The 22,798-nt window shown below is 42.0% G+C and overlaps 1 protein-coding gene and 1 long non-coding RNA gene across 2 annotated transcripts in view; one reads left to right on the top strand and one right to left on the bottom strand.

Annotated features, from left to right (window-relative positions):
• BCL2 (BCL2 apoptosis regulator) overlaps positions 1–22,798 on the bottom strand; it is a 202,565-nt gene that overhangs the window by 147,941 nt on the left and 31,826 nt on the right. The window lies entirely within an intron of this gene.
• LOC108304606 lies at positions 927–11,264 on the top strand. The gene is made up of 3 exons (XR_001825326.2): positions 927–1,010; positions 5,766–5,771; positions 11,254–11,264. It is a non-coding gene; the product is annotated as an uncharacterized LOC108304606 (long non-coding RNA).

A 22,798-nucleotide genomic window follows, 5' to 3' on the forward strand; every position in this document is an offset into this window, starting at 1 on the left:
GAAGACAGAAGTGAGGATAATTACAAGAGCTCTGACCTCGTCCATTTGGAGGACAGCGATGCAACTCACTAAGAAGCTGAAGCAAAGGAACTGGCGGGGGGAGTGGGTAAGATGATGGGTTAAGTCCCGAATTTGTTGAGGTTCAATATGATCACATCTCATAGGTGATCTGTAGTTAGCTATAGGTGTCTAAATTTCAGATGAAGGAGCTGCGGTAGACATATGGCCTTGAGAGGTATGGGATAAGGTTTTAATACTGAAAGTTCTGGACTGTGGTTAAGGGAGCTGCCACCACTGGTCCCTCTGGTCCACACAGGAGCCTTTGGAGAAGGTATGTTACCTGTAGTGCAGTTAAATCCCTGCTCCCTTTCTCCTTCCCTCTCTCCTTTTCCTCTCTCCCTTTTCCTTCCTTTTCTTTTTCTCTTTCTTCTCTCTTTCTTCCTTCCTAAAAGCATAATAAAAGTCTTTACAAGAGGTTTCCTTACACACCTCGCGTGAAGTAAATCATTGTTGAGAAATGCTGAGTGTATGATAAAATACATTGTTTGCTAAGAAGAACGATGGCAAGGAAAACCTAGCTGCCCGCCCTCCAAGTGGAAAACTACTTGGGGCATTCTAAAGTGGCAAGACAGTAGATGTATANCACACCGGTTAAAAAAATTATTTAAGCCTGGAATATGTGACCCTGCCCCCATGGCTCCCTCGTGGAGAATAGTTTTTAGTCTGTCTGTGATCAATGGTAAGCAGGCACCAGCTGCCTACCTGGTTTATCTTGGTTTTATGAGAAAACACAGAACACCTGTTTGTTAATAATAATCACCTGTTCAGAGAGAATAACTACGTGGGTCAGAATCTGCTTGAGGCCCTCAGCCTGGAATGCTGTCAGCCCCTGAGGCTCTCAGCTCGGAAGGCTGTTGGCCACCGGATAGTCCCACTTTGCTGTTCTATCTGGGTGTCTGCTTCTTAATGCTTTCAGCGCCGCCTGGGTAGGGGTCTCTGCAGCTGAGCTGGTCGTGGTAATCCATCTCTGATCAGTCCCAGATAATCAGCAGTGATGCCTTTACTTTCTCCAACATTCCTGCCTTCTGTTTGCATCCCTTCTCATGCATGGCAGAAGCCACTAGAAAGTTGTCACTGTTGTGAATGTGCATCTGCACACCGCTGTGACCAGCCTGAAGACCTTATTTTTCCAATAGGGGAGTAATTTACAGGCTACCAGTGAAAAAGATAGTGAGGGAACACCATGTGTGTGCCTCATGGGTGCTGTCTAGATGTTTCTTAGAAAGAACATTCTGTGGTTTTCTCTTCTGCTGAGTGTCTTTAGCAAAACCAACCCCCAGTTAAGGATGACCTACCACACGGTAGGATGACCCACCACTAAGAGACCTTAGAACTGATTTCTAAAAGGGCATACATTCTTCTACTACAAAAAAAAAAAGTGTTTAGGCAAGATTTCTGGAACAATTTAGCCAGGCGAGGTCTGGGGCCAAGATTAAAGGATGCCAGCTTTGTAACTCACTCATTCACTCGCTTGCTAAAATGTTCCTAACCTTCCCTCAGCTTCAGTTTTGTTCACCTATAAAATTGAGAGGAACTGCTGGACCATCTCCAAATCTCCTTCTGGCTCTAAAATTTTGTGAGTCTAGATCTGAGCAAGGGTTTACATTGGTTTCATGACAGTGTGAAATACTTTCACAATTCAGAATTGCTGTTGCATACTTAAGGCAGCTTCATTGTGGAGGTATGCTGATTTCACAACTGGGCAACAGAAATATTATTCACAAACTTTGTGGCAATGACAAATATGTTTATCCCAATGGGAAATCTCTATTACAATTCAGCAGATGGTCAGTTTTCAAATTTCATATTTGCCAAAGAAGTGTTCTTTTTATGGCCTGAAGAAAACATAGGTAGGGACTGACAGGGGATGGAAAACAGTACCCAAACCATGAAAGTAGTAAATATTACTTATTACTAATATCGGTCTTCTTGTTTTCTTTTTCCATTTTTTTTTTAAAGACAGAGTCTTTCTTTGTTGCCCAGGCTGGAGTGCAGTGGTGTGATCACAGCTCACTGCAGCCTCAAACTCCCTGCTCAAATGATCCTCCTGCATCAGCCTCCCAAGTAGCTACAACTATAGGTGCACACCACCATGCTCAGTCAATTTTTAAAGATTTTTTATAGAGATAGGGTCTTGCTACACTGCCCAGACTGGTCTAGACCTCCTGGGCTCAACTGATCCTCCCACCTCAGCCTCCCAAAGTGCTGAGATTATAGGTATGAGCCACCATGCTTGGCCCATTGGTCATTAGCTATGTAAAGTCTGGGCTTACAGTTTTAAAATATAAAATAGAAAGTTCAGTGTGCCAAGAAATGCACAATTTATTTTCCCACTTGCAGAGATTCATGAGACTTTTGTGGGACCCAGAAAAAAAAACTACAGACAACAAAACCTACCACAAATAACAGACCCCTCACTTTTCTCTGCTGAGGGACATGGGATCATCTAGATGAATTCAGTTGTATTATATTAAAGAAATAATCATTAAAATTCACCACAAGGGATCTTCATCTAAATCTCAACCCAAAATAAAATACCAAGGAGAAAATGGCCATTTTTATCTAAAAGAACTTTTTTTATTGGGTCAGTCATTCTGTGATTCCTCCATAATCTGTGTGCTTTTGGTAAAAAGGAACATACATCAGAGTTTAATTGACTTAAAATATTGTATCTTGAAAGCTATCATGTAATGTGCCCTTACAAATCAAAACCTGATTTGATTAGTTTGAAATGTATTATTTTGAAAAATGTCAGTGAAATCAGATTTCAGCAATATGTTTTTGGTAATCATATGAAGGAGAATGTTAGGTATCTCCCAACATTGGCAGTGTATTTACTGTTAATAACACATCGGTATAGAAATTAGCTATCTAATTTACTAGAAACTAGCTATAATTTCCTAGTGTTTTGAGGGGGTAGAGGGGAAAATGCACAAACAGGTTCCACCTTTGAAATTTATATGTATATATACACACATCTAACTACAAAATTTTATCTTTTTACTTAAAAGTGTTATACTCAACATCACTCAAAGTAAGTGAAAGGGCAAATTAAACCATAAGCTGAGATTATTATTTCACCTATTATTTTCACAAGTATGAAAAAACCTGATGAGGATTCATAGTGCTGGTAGAACTGTTAACTGTTAACTTCTATGGAGGACAATTTGACAAAATCAATTGAAATAATAAATGTACTCACTTTCAGTTTCAACAATTCCATTTCTAGGGTCTTTTTCCCAGAGATATACCACATAATGTGATACAGAGCGATTCACTACATCACTGCTGATCCCAGGAAAAACTAGAAATAGCCCAAATGTCTATCAGTGAGGAAGTAGTTAAGAAGTCATCATACTGTAATGTAATGTAGCCTTAACAAAGAAAGAAGAAACTCTTCACCTACTGATAGGCACTGCATTCCAAAATGTATTTAAATGGTATATGCGGAATAGCATATATGTTTGCCACCCTCTGCGCTAAAAGAGAGAAACTACATATACATATACATATGCATATACCCATCTATATACACATGTGTATACATAAATACAAATAAATACACACACCAGACCCTAACAACATAGATTCTGTGGAAGGGAAACCCTTTTCCCAGAATAGAAGTCTGGGGACAATAGGAGGAGGAAAGAAATCACTGCATACCCTTTGGGACCTTTTGAATTTTGAACCATGAGAATGTGTGAGTTATTCAGAAATAAGTTAACAAATGTGACTAATAAATTGTTCGCTGATAAGCAGTAAACACATATTCTTATGTATTACCATTTAATGAGTACTTGAAGGACTTTTCTTTTTGAGACAGAGTCTGGCTTTGTTGCCCAGGCAGGAGTGCAGTGGCGTGATCTCAGCTCACTGCGACTTCCGCCTCTTGGGGTTCAAGCAATTCTCATGCCTCAGCCTCCTGAGTAGCTGGAACTACAGGCATGTGGCCACCACACCTGGCTAATTTTTGAATTTTTTAGTAGAGATGGGGTTTCCCCATGCTGGCCAGAATAGTCTCAAACTCCTGGCCTCAAGTGACCTGCCCACCTTGGCCTCCCAAAGTGCTAAGATTACAAGCATGAGCCACCGTGCCTAGCCAAAGGACCATATTTTTAAAACACCAAAATAGGCCAAGGTTGCTTTTTTTTTTTTTTTTTTTTAAGCAAAAGAGCCATACATTTAAAGCCATGAAGAATAAAAATTAGGTGCCCTTCCTCTTTCTTAGTCTCTTGGAATTCTTATAAAATAATAAACCTAACAGTTTGGAGGAAAACCAATTAAAGGGACATAAATCATCATTAACCCCTTCTCCAGATGAATCACAAAGAAACGCGTGTTCTAATTAACACCGAGTAACATTGTGTAAAGAGCAGTTTGCAGTGGAAATGAACAGATGGCTAACAAGCAAAAGAGGTACTGGAGAGCAAGAAAGAAAACTTGATCTGATGCTGAAAACTTCAAGCAACTGAAAGAAATTATATCTCAATGAAAATAGCTCTAAAAGGATGGATGAACTCACCTATTCAACTTTAGTTTTTAGGTACATCCAGTTTTGCTGCTTTCAGTGTTCAGCACCCACTAGGCCAACACTACTCCAATCCCCATCCCACTTTTTATATTTGCAAACACACTCACATGCCAACCAACCAATTCTTCACAACAGAAAGATTTTCTATCCCTAGGCAATGAATGGCTCAGTTATTTCAAACCAAGCTAGCATTTCAGTTCAGCAAAAGGTTTTGGACATCATCTTGGAGTTTGATGTAACAAGAGCTGACCTGGAGGTTTATGCTTTAACAACCATCCCCTTTCTTTCCTTTGAGACAGAGATTTATGACAGGAGGCAGAGAAGGGGGCAGAGATCCCGGGGTTGATGAACCCCCGGTATGATCCACTATGCAGGTACGGAGAAGTTCCTCCTTCTGCTTCCCCCTTGCTCAAAGGCAAACTCAAGTCATGGGGAAGCATAGCGCCACTTCCTCTTGTTTTCAAGCTCATCCTGTTCTTAGGCTCTTCTTGGTGGAAACAAGAGTGCCACAAGCTATTGAGTCTCATTAGCTGCACCCTCGGCAAAGAACCAGTGACTGACTCCACATGCGGGGGACTTCAACCCAGCTGACAGATGCTATTTCTCTCCGTCCCCGCTGACCCAGGCTGGGGAGACAGCATATTTCAGACAGGATGCCCTCCCAAGAGCTGTGATGCAACCCTGGAAAAAATACCTGCTCAAGAGCCCAAGCCAGGATCTGGTTTCTGCCAATTCAGAGTGACAGGGACCAGCAGCTAAGACACTGGCCGTTCCAGGAGGTATGTTTAATTTATATTTATTTAACAATAGCACACTTAATGTTCTCATGTCTTTTATTGTTTAACCTACATGTGGTATTTTAAACTGTACATTCTATAGCAAATCACGGTTGGATAAAAAACATAAAACTTTGGGCAAATGTCGGAGACAATTCTTGCTTTCCATGTAAAAAAAACATTTTTTGTTTGATTTTTGAACTCCTAATAACCACTTAAAGAAAAAAGGGAGACAGTTGGCTAATCAGGTTATCATTAGCTGTATCAACAACATTTAAGGCTGAGAATTAAAAGTACAAATGATTTGTGCAATCTGAATCTTCAGACTTAGACTGACACTTTAACTCATGTGTTTAGGAAGGAATAGAGAGATACATTCATAAATACACACACAGCAGGCTGCTGTATATATTTTATACAAAACAGGCAGTTTCTACTAAATTACTTGAGGTATTAGGATTCAAACTCAATTCCATTCTCTATGAGACAGCAGACTCCTCTGGTCTGAGGATATTTTTAAATACAAAAACTAATTATCCTATCTCATTGCCTATAAATTCAATTTCTATTTCTGAGGCTGCTTCTGTTGTACAGAAGTCTGTCTCCTAGTAGTCCGTTCACATTATAGCTTGTTTACAGCCCAGTCTAAAACCACAGCAAAGACAAAGACTGGAAGAAAAAAAAAAGATTTTTAACCTTTTAGGAAGATTTGATAATGAAGCAGGATTTTCATAATGAGATATATATATACATATATATATATATATGTATATATATATAATCAAGTTCATTTTCTATGAAACAAGAGTTTTTAAGTGAAAAATTTTGTAGACACAATTTAGAAAGTATACAGTGGACTCATGAGTGGGGCTAACGCCAAGGTCGGAATGCTTTCTCTTGGTTAGATCTTCCAGCAAAACCAATCAACCAATACACATGGAAAATGCATATAAACTTTCCAGATCAGAGCTGGGGCTTTGCCTTGTGTTAGCCGATGAAGAACTCCCAAGGCCGCTCTGGATTGAATCTCAGCGCAGAGATATGCAATACGCCACCAACTCTCCTCCCTTCTACCGGCTCCTTTGAAAGAGAGTCCTTCACAAGCAGTTCAAGGAAAAAGCACATTAACAATGACAATTTACACTTACCAGCTGGGGTGGTGAAGGTTAAAGGCAAACCAAAGTAAACTGACAATGATAAAGAACTTAAAAGCCGATGCTTTAAAAAAAATACGCAAATCTGTCCTTCGATTGCTAGGTTGGCAGATTAGCTGTACAACCCTTGACAGTCTCTTGAACTCTTTAGACCTCATTTTTCGTATCTATAAAATGAGAGAGTTGAACCCAGGGACTTTGAGGTTCCTCCCAGTTCTAACCAGCCATGGTTTAGGATCAAAGGCTGTGGCTACACTCCTGACCAACCCCCCCTCACAAAGCCTCACACCTGACTCCTCCTTCCCAACGCTCTGACTACACTGCGTTGTCTGAACTTCGCAGGTGATAGTGGCAAATAAAGGTGGGTTAAGATCTTTTTGTTGCTTGGTCTTTACAAGCATCTCAGATCAAATTAATATTAAAGAGGGAAATAAGCAAATGAACTAAGACTACTGAGATGATATTCTTCACAAAGGAATAAAAACACATGTTCCTCAAAAAGGAGGGGAAAACCACGTTTGGAAACTCTCTGGACTTATTTCTTTTTCCAAGAAGGGACCTAGGGAGCCGTTTTTACATTCTACTTCCTCAATCCTCATTCTTGAGGCTTTAAATCTTCTTGTTTTCCATCTCCCTTGAGATTAGGAAGGAGGGAAAGATATTTTTTCTCTATCCTCTGAGTTGGCTAAATTTGGATGGCTCCTACATGCCTCTACAGTAGCTTCCTATACTAATTTCTGAGATTTGCTGGTAAACCTTAATTACGTTCATCTACCATGGGAGTCAAGTTTTTTTTTTTTTTTTTTTTTNTGTATGAGCTCTGCAACAGTGGCTGCTGGGGCTGATGAGCTGGTGCCAGCATCAAGAGGGCTCTGACTTCCCTTTTTTTTTTTTTTTGAGACAGAGTCTTGCTCTGTCACCCAGGCTGGAGTGCAGTGGCGCAATCGCGGCTCACTGCAACCTCTGCCTCCTGGGTTCAAGCGATTCTCCCTGCACCTCAGCCTCTTGAGTAGCTGGGATTACAGGTGCGCGCTGCCACGCCTAACCAATTTTTGTATTTTTAGTAGAGACCCCTAAACATCTTGGTGGCCAAAAGATGGGAAAGGACTTGGAATGGGTGTTTCCATTCTGGTGCTAAATATTACATAGCCTTGACCCTTTTCTTAAGCACATTTTGAGTGTCCCTTAATGTCACGAATAATGAGCTTCACTGTTGTCAAAAAAGAAAAAAAAGACTTGCTTAAGTAGTTTCATATGAAAATGGAGAGTAGTTTATTGTTTGTAATTTCCAGTTTAGAGTTTATCCAATTCTTTCTCTGCTGTCTGGAAGGCCAGGCATGGGAGATTCCAGTTACAGGAAAGGCTTCTGCCATAGCCAACCCTTGCAGGCCAAGTGAATCCTGGCACAGACCGCAGCAGATCCACTGGGGTGCCCACGGGGTAGAGGGAGTTACCTTAGGAAGGTCACCTGGAAAAATAACCCTAGTGTGAGACTAGGCTTTTTTTTTTTTTTTTTTTTTTTTTTTTGAGATGGAGTCTTGCTCTGTCACCCAGGCTGGAGTACAGTGGTATGATCTCAGCTCACTGCAACCTCCGCCTCCTGGGTTCAAGTGATTCTCCTGCCTCAGCCTCCCGAGTAGCTGGGACGACACCCAGCTAATTTTTTGTATTTTTAGTAGAGACAAGGTTTTACCATATTGTCCAGGCTGGTCTCAAACTCCTGACCTCGTGATCCACCCGCCTTGGCCTTCCAAAGTGCTGGGATTACAGGCGTGAGCCACCACGCCTGGCCATCTGAAGCTTAACTTCCAAACTTCTTCTAACCACTTAGCAAGAATCTGTTATTTATTGCAGGAAAGGGAGAAATGAGCTGAGAGTGTGTGTGCAGAGGGAAGGGAGGGATGGTGGAAACCTGCTTGAGGTCATAGCCAACACCTGTTCTTGTAAAGGGTTTAAGGCACAAAAGACACACAGGGTACTCCAACTCTACTCATTAGATGGCTGATCTAGGTGGCTCTGGGGCAGAAAGACAGATTTCTGGATGAGTCTAAGCCTGAGACAGAGAAGCCTGAGGTCAGACTGGTACCTCAGCAGCTCACTCTGGGGGCTGAGTCCTTGCTAAATGACACAGAAACCTCAGCCTCCCCTTCATTCTTTTTATGGATGGCAGATCCTTTTAAAGCCTAGGTTAAATCACTTTGCTTCCCTGCTCCAAACTGTCCGCTGGCTTCTCACTACATGCAAACAAAACCCAAAACCCTTTTTTTTCTTTTTTTTTTTTTTTTAAAGACAGGGTTTCACCATGTTGGTCAGGCTGGTCTTGAACTCCCGACCTCAGGTGATCCGCCCGCCTTGGCCTCCAAAGTGCTTGGATTACAGGCATGAGCCACTACGCCAGGCCCCTAAACCCTTGAAAAGGTATCCCGGAAATCCATGGAGGCTGTTCTGGTAGTCACAGGACAATTGGGAGTCATCACTGGCATTAAGGTGGTGAGGCCCAGTCAGGCTGGATACCCTGCAGTACACGTGATGGTCTAGCACACGCCACACATGTTCTATGTCCCCCAGGACCTTCCAGCCTCGCCCAGAAGGGATGAAAAGCCTACGCCATTTTACCTGTCAACACAAGGGTTTCCTCCATGATTTTCATAAATGCTGGATTTCAATCGGGAATGATGTACTTTGTTTTGTTTAGAACTTTACTAACACGTATTTGCCATTTCAGAAATATCACATCACTAAAGTCAACACCGATTATGTCATTTGAGTGGCCAATATAACACATCTGCAGCCGTCTGGATTTATAGCTGCCACATTTGCAGTGATCCAACAAGGGGGTGCAAAACATATGACCACACTATTATGTCTTCCAGGGTAGTCATGAAATGCTTCTTAGTTCATGATACACTGCGCCCCTCTTGTACTTCCTTTACATTACAGTTAAGGCATCGTACGGATGGTCTCTCATGATGTGGGTAGATCGGCTATATTTTCTACAAATGTCACCGCAGAAGAGTGAAAGGGGCATTACTGAAGATCCATTACAAAAAGTGACGCTTGGGTCTGTCCAGGGCTGCTTTCCCCCATCTCATTCCCCGCCACTTGCCCTCCCTCCCTCTGCGACACCTCTTTCTCCTCTGTCAGCAATTCTCAGCCTTTGTCCTAGGCCCTCTACCTGCCTGCTGTCTGGAAAGCTGTTCTCTCAGAAATCCACAGAGCTCCTTCATCACTTCCCTTCCTCTGTCCCTGACTCTCCCTTTTCTTCCTATAGAGTTTATCATGGCCAACATTACATTTTCTACTTAATCATTTCTCAACTTTCTCTAGTACCAGAATTAAGCGCTGTGAGAGTGAGGATTTTGTCTATCTTGTTCCCCAGCACCAAGAACAGTGCTGGAGACAGAAAAGGCACTTCTCGGCCGGGTGTGGTGGTCCACGCCTGCAATCCCAATGCTTTGGGAGACCAAGGAGGGAAAATCACTCGAGGTTAGGAGTTTGAGAACAGCCTTTTATTTGTTTATTTATTTTTGAGACAGACACTCTCTGTGTCACCCAGACTGGAGTGCAGTGGCGCAACCTCTGCCTCCCAGGCTCAAGCCACTCTCTGCCGCAGCCTCCTGCGTAGCTGGGACTACCGGTGCCCACCACCATGCCCGGCTATTTTTTTTTTTTCAGTAGAGACAGGGTTTCACCATCTTGGCCAGGCTGGTCTTGAACTCCTGACCTCATGATCCACCTGCCTCATGGTGGGAGGATTACAGGCATGAGCCACTGTGCCAAGCCCTAAAAAATATTTTTTAAGTGAGCCAGCACAGGGTATCATGACTGCAATCCCACTGCTTTGGGGGGCTGAGGCAGGAGGACTGCTTGCCTGGGTCACAGAGGGAGACCATGTCCTTTTTTTTTTTTTTTTAAGGCATTTATTAACCTTAGTAGATGAATAAAGGAAGAAACACACATACAAAAGTCTGGTCCCACCAATGGGCTTAGCTTCCCCAGGCACCAGGAAATTTTCTTCTCCCGCCCCTATAACCACTGTTGCAAAATGGCTTTTTCTTCCACTGACCATGCTTCTCATGCCCACCCTTTGCCAGGTAAAGAGCAGTAAAAGGGAAAAGCGCCAATGAAAAGAAGGGGGAAATCCTTTTTAAAAATAACTATATTTTTAGGACAGGCGCTGTGTGAGATATAGTTTAATGTGGGGACACACCCTGGTCCTCAGTGGCCCCTACCCATCCTCTCCACTCACTGTATAGAAACACATTATGGAGGCCAATATTTTATTCTAAAAGCCAGTGTCTCTCAAACAAAACAAAACAAAACAAAACAAAACAAAACAAAAACCACCCAATTTCTATAACTCCACACCTAACAAATAACACTCAAAAACAAAAGCAGCTATTTTAAGATCACTAAATACTAGCTGGAGATGGCAAAACTGTGCCTTTCCTTATTCTTTTCTTCATTTTTGCTTTTTATTGGGCCACTGCCCCTCCTACTTCCTTAAAATGAATTTTACTCAGAAATTATCAGGAAGAAATACTATTCAAATCAAAATCTCAGCAGCTATTTTTGTAGATCTTGATAAACTTACTCTAAAAGTCACCTGGAAGTCCAAAGGGCCAAATACAGTCCAGATACACTTGAGGAAAAGAAAACGAGGTGAAGTTCATATTCTACTGGATACTGACAAAGACTCTCCTAGACCAAACCCAGGTCGGGCTTCCCAGAGCCTTCTCTTCTACTAGACCCTGACCTTGGGCTTCCTTTTCTGTCTTGTAGAATCCAGTTTAAGCAAGAATCCTACTAGATTTTGTAAAAATTCTCCACCCTTGGTATTTGTCCTTACCCCCATCTCTTGATATCTTATCATCCTGGCCTGCCTTCAGCAAGAATTCTGTTGAATCAGTTTAGCAAGAATCCCCCCGGTCTCTGATGTTTCCTCTTAGTTCCTCTTCCAACCACTGACCTCACTCTGCTCCTTGACTATAAATCCCAAGGACTCTAACTTGTCCTTGTAGAAGTTAGTCAAGCCCAGTCTCCCTCCCCAACATAGCAAGACCCCATCTCAGCAGTCCCTCTATCTATCACAATGTTCCCCTCCTTGAATAAAGTCTTCTCTGCCATTTTTAACAAATGTTACAGATAATTTTTTCTTATAGAACTATAAGTAAGACAGTGTAGCATTGGCACAAGTGTAGGAAAACAGACCAGTGGCATAGAACAGACAGATCCATAAGCAGACTCACACATACACAGATACCTAAGTTTTAAAAGACCTAACACTACAGTGGATTAGAAAAAAAGTTGTCTTCCCCCAATAAATGTGGCTGAGTTGATTGGATATCCACGTGCAAAGAAAGGAAACACGCCCTCCCAAATTCACAGCATTCATATAACTCAATCCCAGGTGCATTATGTAGATGTAAATGTAAAAGACAATTGATACAACTTTTAGAAGTTAACATAAGAGAAAATCTTCATGACTTCTGGGTAAACAACATTGTCAAACAAGACACAAGTGCCAACCATGAAGAAAAAGAGTGATAAATGAGACTGTATAAAAATTAAGAAATTCTTTTCATCAAAAGATTCTGTTTTGAGACTAAAAAGGCAAGTCACAAAATGGAAGAAGATATTTATTTGCAACACGCAAAATTAATGAAGGGTTCATAGCCAGAAGCTGCAAAGAACTCCTACAAAGCCATAAGAAATAGACAACACAGTTGAAAACTGGGCAAGAGACTTACATAAGCACGTTCTAAAAGAAAATAAGCATATGAAAAGATTGTTAGTAACAGGTAATCAGGGAAATGCAAATTAAACCCACAATGTGATACTACCGTGACCGTGCCAGAATGGCTAAAATTAAAGAGACTGACACTTCTAAGTTTGGAGGGTATACAAAGCAACGGGAACTCTCATACACGGCATTACACCTACAACGATTTCACCACTTGGTGTGTTCCCAACAAAAATACATGTGCAAGGCACCAAAGGACAGGTACAATAATGTTCACAGCAGCATTATATATGATAATTAAAACAACAGGATGGATAAATATAGTAGGGAACATTTATAATAAAATGAATCAAAGAAAATGAACAAACTTCAGCTTCGTGAAATCTCACAAAAGTAACTATGAGCAAAGGAAGCCCAAAACACAAAATACATACACTGTAATTTCATCTACATGAAGTTAAATAACGAGCACAACTAATTTATATCATTTGGGGTGACATACTTAGGTGGTAAAAGTATAAGGAAAAGTGAGGAATTGATTACCATAAAAGTTAACATAATTTCTACCTTTGGTGGGAAATACAGGGCTATGATTGTCAGGGGACATGGCATTATGGGGCTGGCAGTGCCCTGGTTCTTTTACCTGAATGATGGTTACAAAGTGTTTAATCCAATGGGATGTACATTTATATTTTTATGTACATTTTGGTATATTTATTATACCTCTAAATAAAAGAGTTTTTAAATGAAGGAAACTCATAAATCAAAAAGGTAGAAGAGTATCCATGCCAAACTGCACGAGATCACAGGCTTGGAGTAAGACATACCTGTGATCCAATCCTACCTCTGCCACTTACTAACTGTATGATCTTGAATGAGTTATTTAAACTCTCAAAGCCTCAGTTTCCACATCTATTAAATGAGGGTGATAATATCTATTTCTCAGGGTTATAGAGGGAATTAAGATCCTATATATAAAGCATCTAGCAGAACATCTGGCATACTGAAGCCTCAAGAAATGGTAGCATTGCAAATTGTATATCTGACAATGGATTACTGTCCAGAATATGTAAAGAATGCCTACAATTCAATAACAGCAAAACAGCCTGATTAAAACATCAACAAAGAACTTGAACAGACATTTCTCCAAAAACAAGATAAACAGATGGCCAATACACACATAAGAAAGATTCTCAACATCATTAATCATTAGGGAGATGCACATCAAAACCACAATAAGGTAACCCTAAGAGCGCTATCATAAAAAATCAGAAAATAAGAAATGTTGGTCATGAGGTAGAGCATCTGAAACTCTTGTACATTGCTGGTGGAAATGTAAAACGGTGCAGTTTCTATGGAAAACAGTATGGCGGTTCCTCAAAAAATTAAAAACAGAATTACCATAGGATCCACAAATTCCACTTCCAGAAGTGGAATTTCAAAAGAACTGAAAGCAGGCCCTCAAACAGATATTTGTATACTATTCATAGCAGCGTCATTCACATTACTCCAAAAGGAGAAGCAGCTCAAGTATCCATCGGTAAATGAATGGAGAAAAATATGTGGTAGATCCATGCAATGGAATATTACTCAGCCATCAAAAGGAAGGAAGCTCTGACACATGCCAAAACATGGATGAACCTTGAAGACATCATGCTTAGTGAAACAAGCCAGACACTAGTGTGAGTCCATTTATGCGAGATACCTAGTGTAGTCAAGTTCACAGAGGCAGGCAGTAGTACTGTGGTTGCCAGGGGTGTGGGCAGGGGGGAACAGGGCACCACTGTTGAACAGATCCCGAGTTTCTGTTTGAGAAGACAAAAATCATCTGGTGATCAGTGGTGGTGATGGGTGCACAACATTGTGAAGAAGCCTCATGCCACTAAGCTGTATGCTGAAAAATGGTTAAAACGGTAAATTTTATGTTACATACACTTTACCACAATTTAAAAAATACTTTGAAAATATTAATAATAGGCCAGGTGCCATGGCTCATGCCTATAATTTCAGCACTTTGGGAGGCCAAGGCAGGTGGATCAACTGAGCTCAGGAGTTTGAGACCAGCCTGGGTAACATAGTGAGACCCGTCTCTACAAAAAAGTATAAAAATTAGTCAGGCATCGTAGCACATGCCTGTAGTCTCAGCTACTTGCAGGGCTGAGGTGGGAGGAGCCCTTGAACCCAGAAGGTTGAGGCTGCAGTGAGCCATGTTCATGCCACTGTATCCACTCTGGGTGACAAACTGAGACCCTGTCTCAAAAAAAAAAAAAAAAAAGAAAAGAAAGAAAAGAAATAGTAGCAACTGCTATTGTAAGATACCTCCACAAACCAGAGAAGTTAATTTTAACATGTTAAGAACAGAGAGAAGCCGACATGAGGTTTATTTGTGTCGTTGTTGGTAGCTGGGTTTGTTATTTTTAAATTATCTTTTCCAATACTTTATTAACAATTTCCCTAAGTTATTTCATCTTTCAACATAAATACACACAAGGACTTCTTCTGGTTAAGACCAAACTAATATTAGTCCATAGTAGGAGATAATACTATTATATTTACTAAGTATTCTATTTGCAATTTGACTATAGCCCATAACCTTTTGTTAGCTAAAGTGAGCTTAATGCTGATCAGGTAAAGATTATAGTTGATTAAAAGGGCATTAATATTACCTAAGTCATTTCAATTAGGTCTGTTATCATAAGTTCTTGACATATGTAATTAGGAAAGTTAAGCTACGGGTCTCCCTTTGATGATCTGTAAGCTGCAATTCTGATTAAACTGCAATTCCAATCCAGGAGTTGCAACTAGTAGTTGTTTCTCTCATGGACCAAAAAATCAGAATTTTCCCTGGAAGTTTATCAGAAATGCTTTCAAGTTTCAAAACACTTGCCTGCAGTATCCTATAGTGGCCTTGAAAATGATCTGTCCAAATACCCAGTTTAACCCATGGTTTAAGCCATAAAGAAAGTTGACTTCATTTATTTGTCTTTTTTCCTTCCTAAATGGCAGTTTGATTTGTAACGCATGGCAATGGAATGAAAACCTTATATTCAAGGTTAGCTTTAACATGCATTCAATATCTCAAATGCCATTACAGATTTTACTTACTCAAAACACCAAAAAGTCATCACCATGACCCTTCTAAAATCTACTAATGGCTTCCATGAAAGGCACTAAATATTTGTAATTAGCCAAAATGAGATCATGTATGTCAAAATACAGGCCCTGATTCACAGAAAATGCTTAATAAATGGTAATAATATATGATATATATATCATAATAGCACAAGTTGAATGCGCAGGGTCCATGTAAGCTAAATTTATTATCCCATTTTAGCTGAACAGATTTTAGAACATTCAGTGATTCCATTCCATTTTGTAAATTACTGAGCTGTACCAATTCAAAATTTCTTCTGAAACTCAATTCCCAGGCATTTGGCTTTTGTTCCTGGGATTTCCACTGCTTTAGAGAATCCAGCTTTAATAGGCTCCTTTCTGAGAAATTCTCCATCGGTTCTGAGAAGTACTTCTATTGAATGCTTCATTTAATTTCATTTTGCAATTAATGAAACGTTCAAGACATATTTCCCCTATTTTGAAAAATTTCTAGTTACTTTTTTCTTGCCTTTTGGTTAATTAGAAGCAGCAAACTACTTCCACTAAGAACTAAAGGCAATAAGTACAGCAACAAAAATACCAAATGTCAAAACAAATGTCATTTCAGAGTTCTGAAAAGCCCATCTCTCAGAATTAAAAACATTTCATGTCACCTCTATGGGTCTTCAGTTGCTAGCTCTCAAATGGATTCACTTTCTGATTTCAGTAACATTCAACCAGTAGTAAAGCTTTTAGAGTTTTTCATCTTCCTTGACAAAAATACTTAACCTTTTCCAGCCTGGGAGGCGGAATCTTTTCCTGCCCGTGAAACTCTACCAATTTGGTAATAAAACAAACCACTAATTTAGTTGTTTATTATTCTTAGCCTAAAGATGTTTGCATGGCTGAGTACAAATGTACTGTATCTGCTCTTCTTCTTTTAAAGTTTTAAACAAATAATCACTTAACAAAATCCACCAGGAATGATCCTCTGATCATGGAAACGCTATCCCAACCCAGAACCACACCACACAGAAGAGTGCTGGGCCTTGTGGTCTGTTATCTCACCAATTCATGTTTCCTTACGTGGTGAAAAACTGGTTAAATCACTTTCCCAGTGACCCCAGAATTTTCAGTTCAACTCTATTCCTCCTAAGTCACCAGGGCCTCTTTGGTAATGGATGAAACCACGAGGTCTGGTTCAGAGGAAGCAAAGACATCTTCAAATGTGAGAATCAACTGCTCCCCGAGGATTCTTCCTACTTCCTAGTTTTAGGTAGATCAAGAGTACTTTCAAAATAAACTTGGCGTTTGTTTCCTATTCCAGTGGAAAATGTGACTGCAAACTCCACAGCGACAGCAAAGAAGGCTTACTTTTCTGGGCAATCGAAATCCGGCTTTTGTCACTCTAACTGCAGCAGGTCAGCACACAGGGTACCAATGTGTCCCTGAGTGCGCTGATGAATGAACACGGCGCTGGCAGCCTTGGCCTGGGGGCACTTCTGAAGAGCTTTAAAAAATACTAATTCTGGGCCGCACTTTGGGAGGCCGAGGCAGGCAGATTATAAGGTCAAGAGATCGAGACCATCCTGACCAACATGGTGAAACCCCATCTCTACTAAAAATATAAAAATTAGCTGGGTGTAGTGGCCTGTGCCTGTAGTCCCAGCTACTCAGGAGGCTACGGCAGGAGAATCACTTGAACCCAGAAGGTGGAGGTTGCAGTGAGCCAAGATCATGCCACCAGATATTTTTATTAAATTGGTCTGAGACGTGACCTGGGCGGCAGGATTTATAACCATCGCCTGGATGATGTTAATGGAAGCCCTCTGAGGCAGAAGAACATAGACAGGACTGACTCAGAGCACATCATCAACCACCTCTTCCTCCCCACTAAGAAGCCTAAGAATCCCCCAAAATGGGGGTGCAGTAGTTGAGAAGAAAAGAGGAAATTAATACACTTCTGCAGGCTTTCATGCAAGGATCCTAGTGTGTGCTAAGCACAGTCCCCAAACGGGGAACCTCAGAAGTCCTATTCCCAAGATCTGAGTTGCACCAAAGGTAGACAGCCTCTTCCTGGGGTTATCTACAACAAGGCGGGCTTTACCTGGCATGTATGCACCAGACCCAGCCGGCAGTGCATATGTGGCAATGCTGAAGCAGCTCCCAGCTCTCGACAGGGTACTTTAACCAAGTTCCTTAGTTTGAAATTTTAAATCCAAAAAAAGCTACCTTCAAATCTATGACTCAAGAGCATAAAATTTCAGAGCAGAGAGCTGTGCCAGGCTAGTAGGTGAAGCATCTTATTTTTAAATGGCATGGGGAACCTTGAGTAGATATCTGGCTGCAATGTATTCCAGGGCTGGGGGGTTTGGAGGGAGAGGAACTATTGGTTTTTATTCAAAATCCTCCTCCCACTGGGCCCAGGTCAGGCCCGCGCAACTCTGGCTGCAGACTATGAGAATCCTGGAAGGCGTCAGGGGCTGGCTCCCACCACGCTCCACTCCAGCAAGGGCAGACGCCAGGAAAAAATGGAAAGGGGGAGTTTTCAGCATGGAAGGTTTCAGACTTGCTGCTGGCAAAAGGCTGCAGAGTATCCCCAGAGAGCAGAGGCCTCACAACCAGGCTCCCCACCTCGCTGTCCTTCAGGGTGACCCACAGCTCGCTCACCTGCAGCTGTGCCACCCAAGAGACAGAGACAGGCTCACACGCAGCAGCTGGAGAGAAGGGGCTGGAACAAGGATTCTTTTTAAATGGAAAAACAAAGATCATTGGGGGAACTTTTCGCCCGTCCAGCAGTTGTGAGTACTCAGCTCCCCTGGCAGGGAATGAAGGCCCGTTGTTCCCTGCTGAAGACCATTGCCCTGGAGATGGGATGGGTGGGAAGAAAAATGTCAGTAGGGGCTCTGTCCTTGCCACCTTCTCTCTCTGGCTGACCTCTGGAACTGCGCTCTGGGAATGGAAGGGGCCCTCGTTACGCTCCCAACAACTCCCCAAGAATGCACGCTCTTCATTGGAGCTGTGGCTGAGTAAGGAGGCAGATGCAGACTGCACCCTCCCCACAATCTTGTGACAGGGGAACATATGCAAATATGAGACGGGTCACTGCTGGGGAGATACTGGATGGGGGATGTGTTCAGGAGGCTTGTGCCGGCCACGAACTGAACACAGGTCAGCCATGTGGTACGGCTCTTACACAAGAACAGAATCCTGAGCTTGGTTTCACAAACAGGTTTATCTCCTCTCATCTCTGAGTGTGTAGGGGAGAGGTGCACCGTTTCCAGGCAGGACAAACGTGTCTGCACGGGGGTGGGGCTCTGCATCTCGGCATGGGTTTGGAAAGTACTAGAAGTGCATTTCACTCAACTTGGTTTAGCAAGCACGTCTTTGTGGTCCATGGCTTCTGTTGGCAACTTAAATTTGACAGCACACAAACTATCTGATGGTGATGGAGGGGCAGGTGTAGCAACGTCCAGTTTCCCACCTCCAGATGGTGGCATTGTCCCCGTGCTTTCTGCAACAGTACCCTGGGAGGTTTCAATGCCCTTACTTCTCCTGGGTATCTCTGAACTATGTCCAGGTCTTACACACATAAAAGGGTCACCTGAGGAGCTTTGGCCATGTGGCAGCTGTTTGGAAACAGACTGCCTGATGCATTTACAACCACAGGAAATCTAGAAGAGTAAAACCCGCCCCGTAGCTGGTATGCTACTTGTACATTAAAATGGGAGCAGAATGTAAAAGAAATGCCTTCACTCTTCCTTTACTAGGTTCAAACTTGCTGTGATAATTTGAATTCATTTCATTTAACCAACTATGAATAGAGAAACTTTTACACAGTTGGGGGCAGGGGTGTAGAAACAGACATGAATAACTGTGACACACAACCTACTGCATATATACACAGAAAATGAATGTAGACACAAAATGAATAAACATGACATGAATGTAGACCAAGGAGAGGTGAATTTTCGTTGAAGGGGAGGCAGGAGGGTTCCACAAAAGAGTTGAATGTAGCTGTGATGTGAGATTAGGGCAGGAGTAGGGGCTGGGATTGGGAGCAGAAAGTAAGGGGGACAGAGATTGTTAGTGGGAGGTAGACTGGAAGGCGGACTGGTGCCAGCTCTGAAGGTCAGGTGTGTACCAAACTCTAGCTTGGTTTACAGGGATTTCTGAGCTGTACCCTGAGCACCTCAGGCTGGCACCCTGAAGGTCATTGAAGGGGATACAGGAGTATTTGGCTTGGAGCAGTTTCTAGGTGAGAGGCAAGAAGTAAGGGGAGAAGGCAGAGATGGCAAAGAATGGTGGGAAGGGAGTCCTTGGTGCCCAATCTCTGCCAGGCAAGGTCCCCTCATGACTAGTGCATAGATAGATAATGAGTAGACGTCATTATTCCCGCTGCATATCTGGGTCTCCCAGGTCCCTCCTCAAAGTAAGACCCATTCAAAAGACACCTCTGACAACATGGGTCTGTACTACAGGTCTCCCGAGGCCACCGTGGAAGGATATTGGCACATTTCACAGCAAAACTGTCCCAAAACACCTGTCCCTCTCCAACTTTGTGCTTCTGGTGGTGGTGGTTCTCTTTTCTCCGTCTCTCACTTCTCTCTCTCCACCACCCTCTTCGGGATCCCTTTTCTCACAAGAGCTCTAGGCCACCATTTCTTCCCCAGAGTGACTTCCTGCTTCTCTGGGCTGTCCATCAGTCACCCCAATTAGCAAGACAAAGGGTCTTCCTCAGGAACCAACCTTCATAGAAAGTATTAGAATTCCAAATGCTCCTAATTTTATAATCGGTCTGGGTCACATTCTAACAAGGAAACTGAAGCTCAGAGAAAGTAAGTGTTTCTCAAGTTGCTCAAAAGAGATGTGTTTTAGGAAGGTAAATGGAATTGATGAAGAGGATGGATGGGCTGAGAACAGGTGCTAAAAGAGAGGGATACCAATTTATGACATTTTGGAAAATACAAAACTCTAGGGATAGAGAAGAGAACAGCAGTTGCCAGGGGCTAAGGGTTGGGGGGTGGGGGCAGTTTGAGTACAAACTCTCGTGATGAAATACTTTTGGGGGGTAACAGACCTGTTTGTTCTGTATCCGATTAGAGGAGTGATTACTTCTCTGTGCATCTATCAAAACTCACAAAGCTACGCAAAAATGATGAATTTTACTGTAGGTAAATTAAAAATATTTTTTTAAACGACAGGGAGGCTGGCTGGAGGGTTACAGCATATGCAAGAAGGAAAGAGAGGTAGAATTAGAGCAGCAGTGGCAAAAAAAAAAAAAGCTAAAAACCAAGGATCAAGGAAGAGAGACTTTAGAACTCGGATTCAGATATGTGGGGAGTATGAGTGAAGAACTACAGACACGCAGGCTTTCAGGGCTGGAAAGGATCTTAAGAGATGATCCAGGAAAGCTCTATCTCACAGATGAGAAAACTAAGTTGAAAATGATTTAAGAGTTTGGGGCTCTGTCTGGGTGGACGGTGATATCATTAACCAGACAGAACAGACATGGAGAAAGTTGATGACTTCATTTTGGACATTTTCATTTTGGAACATTTATGTCACCAAGATTTCTTTTTTTAGTTTTTAGGAATTTGAAAACAAAATTGTTGGGTTTTGGCATTGAGTGCAATCTTTCCACAAATACTGTTTCATTAGAGCTACAATGAAAAAGAACTTTGAATACAGATCCCGACATGAAGATGACACATTTCTGCGTCGTTTTTGTTTTGTGACTTTCCTTCAGCATCACAAAGAGGGAATGATCCTGACCCAATAAAGATTTTAGGCACATTCTCCATTAACGTAACTTGCCATGAACACTACCATATTTTCATGTGTTTAAACAACAAAGCTTTTTCTTCCTTATTAAAAACAACACAAACCAAACTTTGAAAAACAGTTGTTTTCCATTCTTACTGATGCTAAGCTATAATTCACTGCTGTTTTGTTTTCGTTTTAGAATATTTAGCAAGCAACCAAGGGAAGATGGGCATTGGCTTGCTATTAGTGAATAGGCACAGCCTAGTGAAAGTTTCCACGCTGCACACAGGGCTGAAATCAAGGAGTCTTGAGTCCATATTTCAGAGCAATTTGGAAAATGACTTGGTTTAGCAGTCAAGGAGAGAAAAGAGGTAGAGTTTTCAACACTCTCACATCCACTGGGATAGGCAACCAATTTTAAGAATCAGAACCTCAAGTTGCAAACTACCAAGAAAGCATAATGTTCTTGGCAGCAAAGTTTAATCACAGAAGAGCAAAATAAATAGAAAGCTAATAACATTTAAGGTAACTAACTGCCTACTGGCTGGGTGCGGTGGCTCACACCTGTAATCCCAGCACTTTGAGAGGCCGAGGCAGGCGGATCACCTGAGGTCAGGAGTTTGAGACCAGCCTGGCCAACATGGAGAAACCCCATTTCTACTAAAAATACAAAATTAGCTGGGTGTGGTGGTGCATGCCTGTAATCCCAGCTACTCCGGAGGCTGAGGCAGGAGAATCACTTGAACCCAGGAGGTGGAGGTTGCAGTGAGCCGAGATTGCCCGTTGCACTCCAGCCTGGGCAACAAGAGTGAAACTCCATCTCAAAAACAAAACAAAACAAACAAACAAAAATGACTGCCTACTGTTTCTTCAAGAGCTGAGTAAAGTGAATGCAAAGATGGTGAGTCTTAGGAAGAATCTAGAATGCCAGCACATTTAGGCAGGGGGCTTGTTTTGCTTGCTGATGAACCTACATACACAGTGCCTGGCACATAGTAAGCTCTCAATATATATAATTGTTGAATGAAAGAATGAATGAATGAAGCTAGGAGAGAAATGAACAAGTAAAGTAAGAGAAAGCAAAGCCACCATATTTCATTCATTCATTCAGCAAATGTCACTGAGCTCTTACTAATGTGACGCCTATTTTTAAGGCATGGTGGCGGATATACACATGCCTAAAATAATGACTCAGAAAACAGCCCCAGGTCTCAACATGTGTATAACCTGGAAGAGGAAGAAGGAAAAGCATAGCAGATATTTGCATATCACAGTAATATCAAAGAGCACATGACAAGGCCTGGAAAAATGGCTTAAAAAAGGTTGACAAGGTGGAAAAGATTTAGAAATCAGTGGGGTCACTCCCAACAGGGATACTTTCATCCTGAAGATGAGACTGGATCTAAGCCTCAGGGGATGGAGAATTCTGATGGGAGCAGAATACTCTGGGATGTAAACACAGCAGGAAGGAGAGAGATCCAAGATGGCTGATCACTAGCAGCTCGGGATTGCAGCTCCCACTGAAAGAGCAGAGAACGAGAGGACGCCACACTTTCAGATCAATTTTTGTTGCTCACACACCAGGAGATTCCCAGCGGAGGAGCCCCACGTGTCGCCAGCGTGACTCTTGAGGCCGGTGAGGCAGTTTTGCCGCTGCCTTGGTGTGGCGGTTCTT

This window comes from Cebus imitator, unplaced genomic scaffold (assembly GCF_001604975.1).
Source record: "Cebus imitator isolate Cc_AM_T3 unplaced genomic scaffold, Cebus_imitator-1.0 Scaffold55, whole genome shotgun sequence".
Lineage (NCBI taxonomy): Eukaryota > Metazoa > Chordata > Mammalia > Primates > Cebidae > Cebus > Cebus imitator.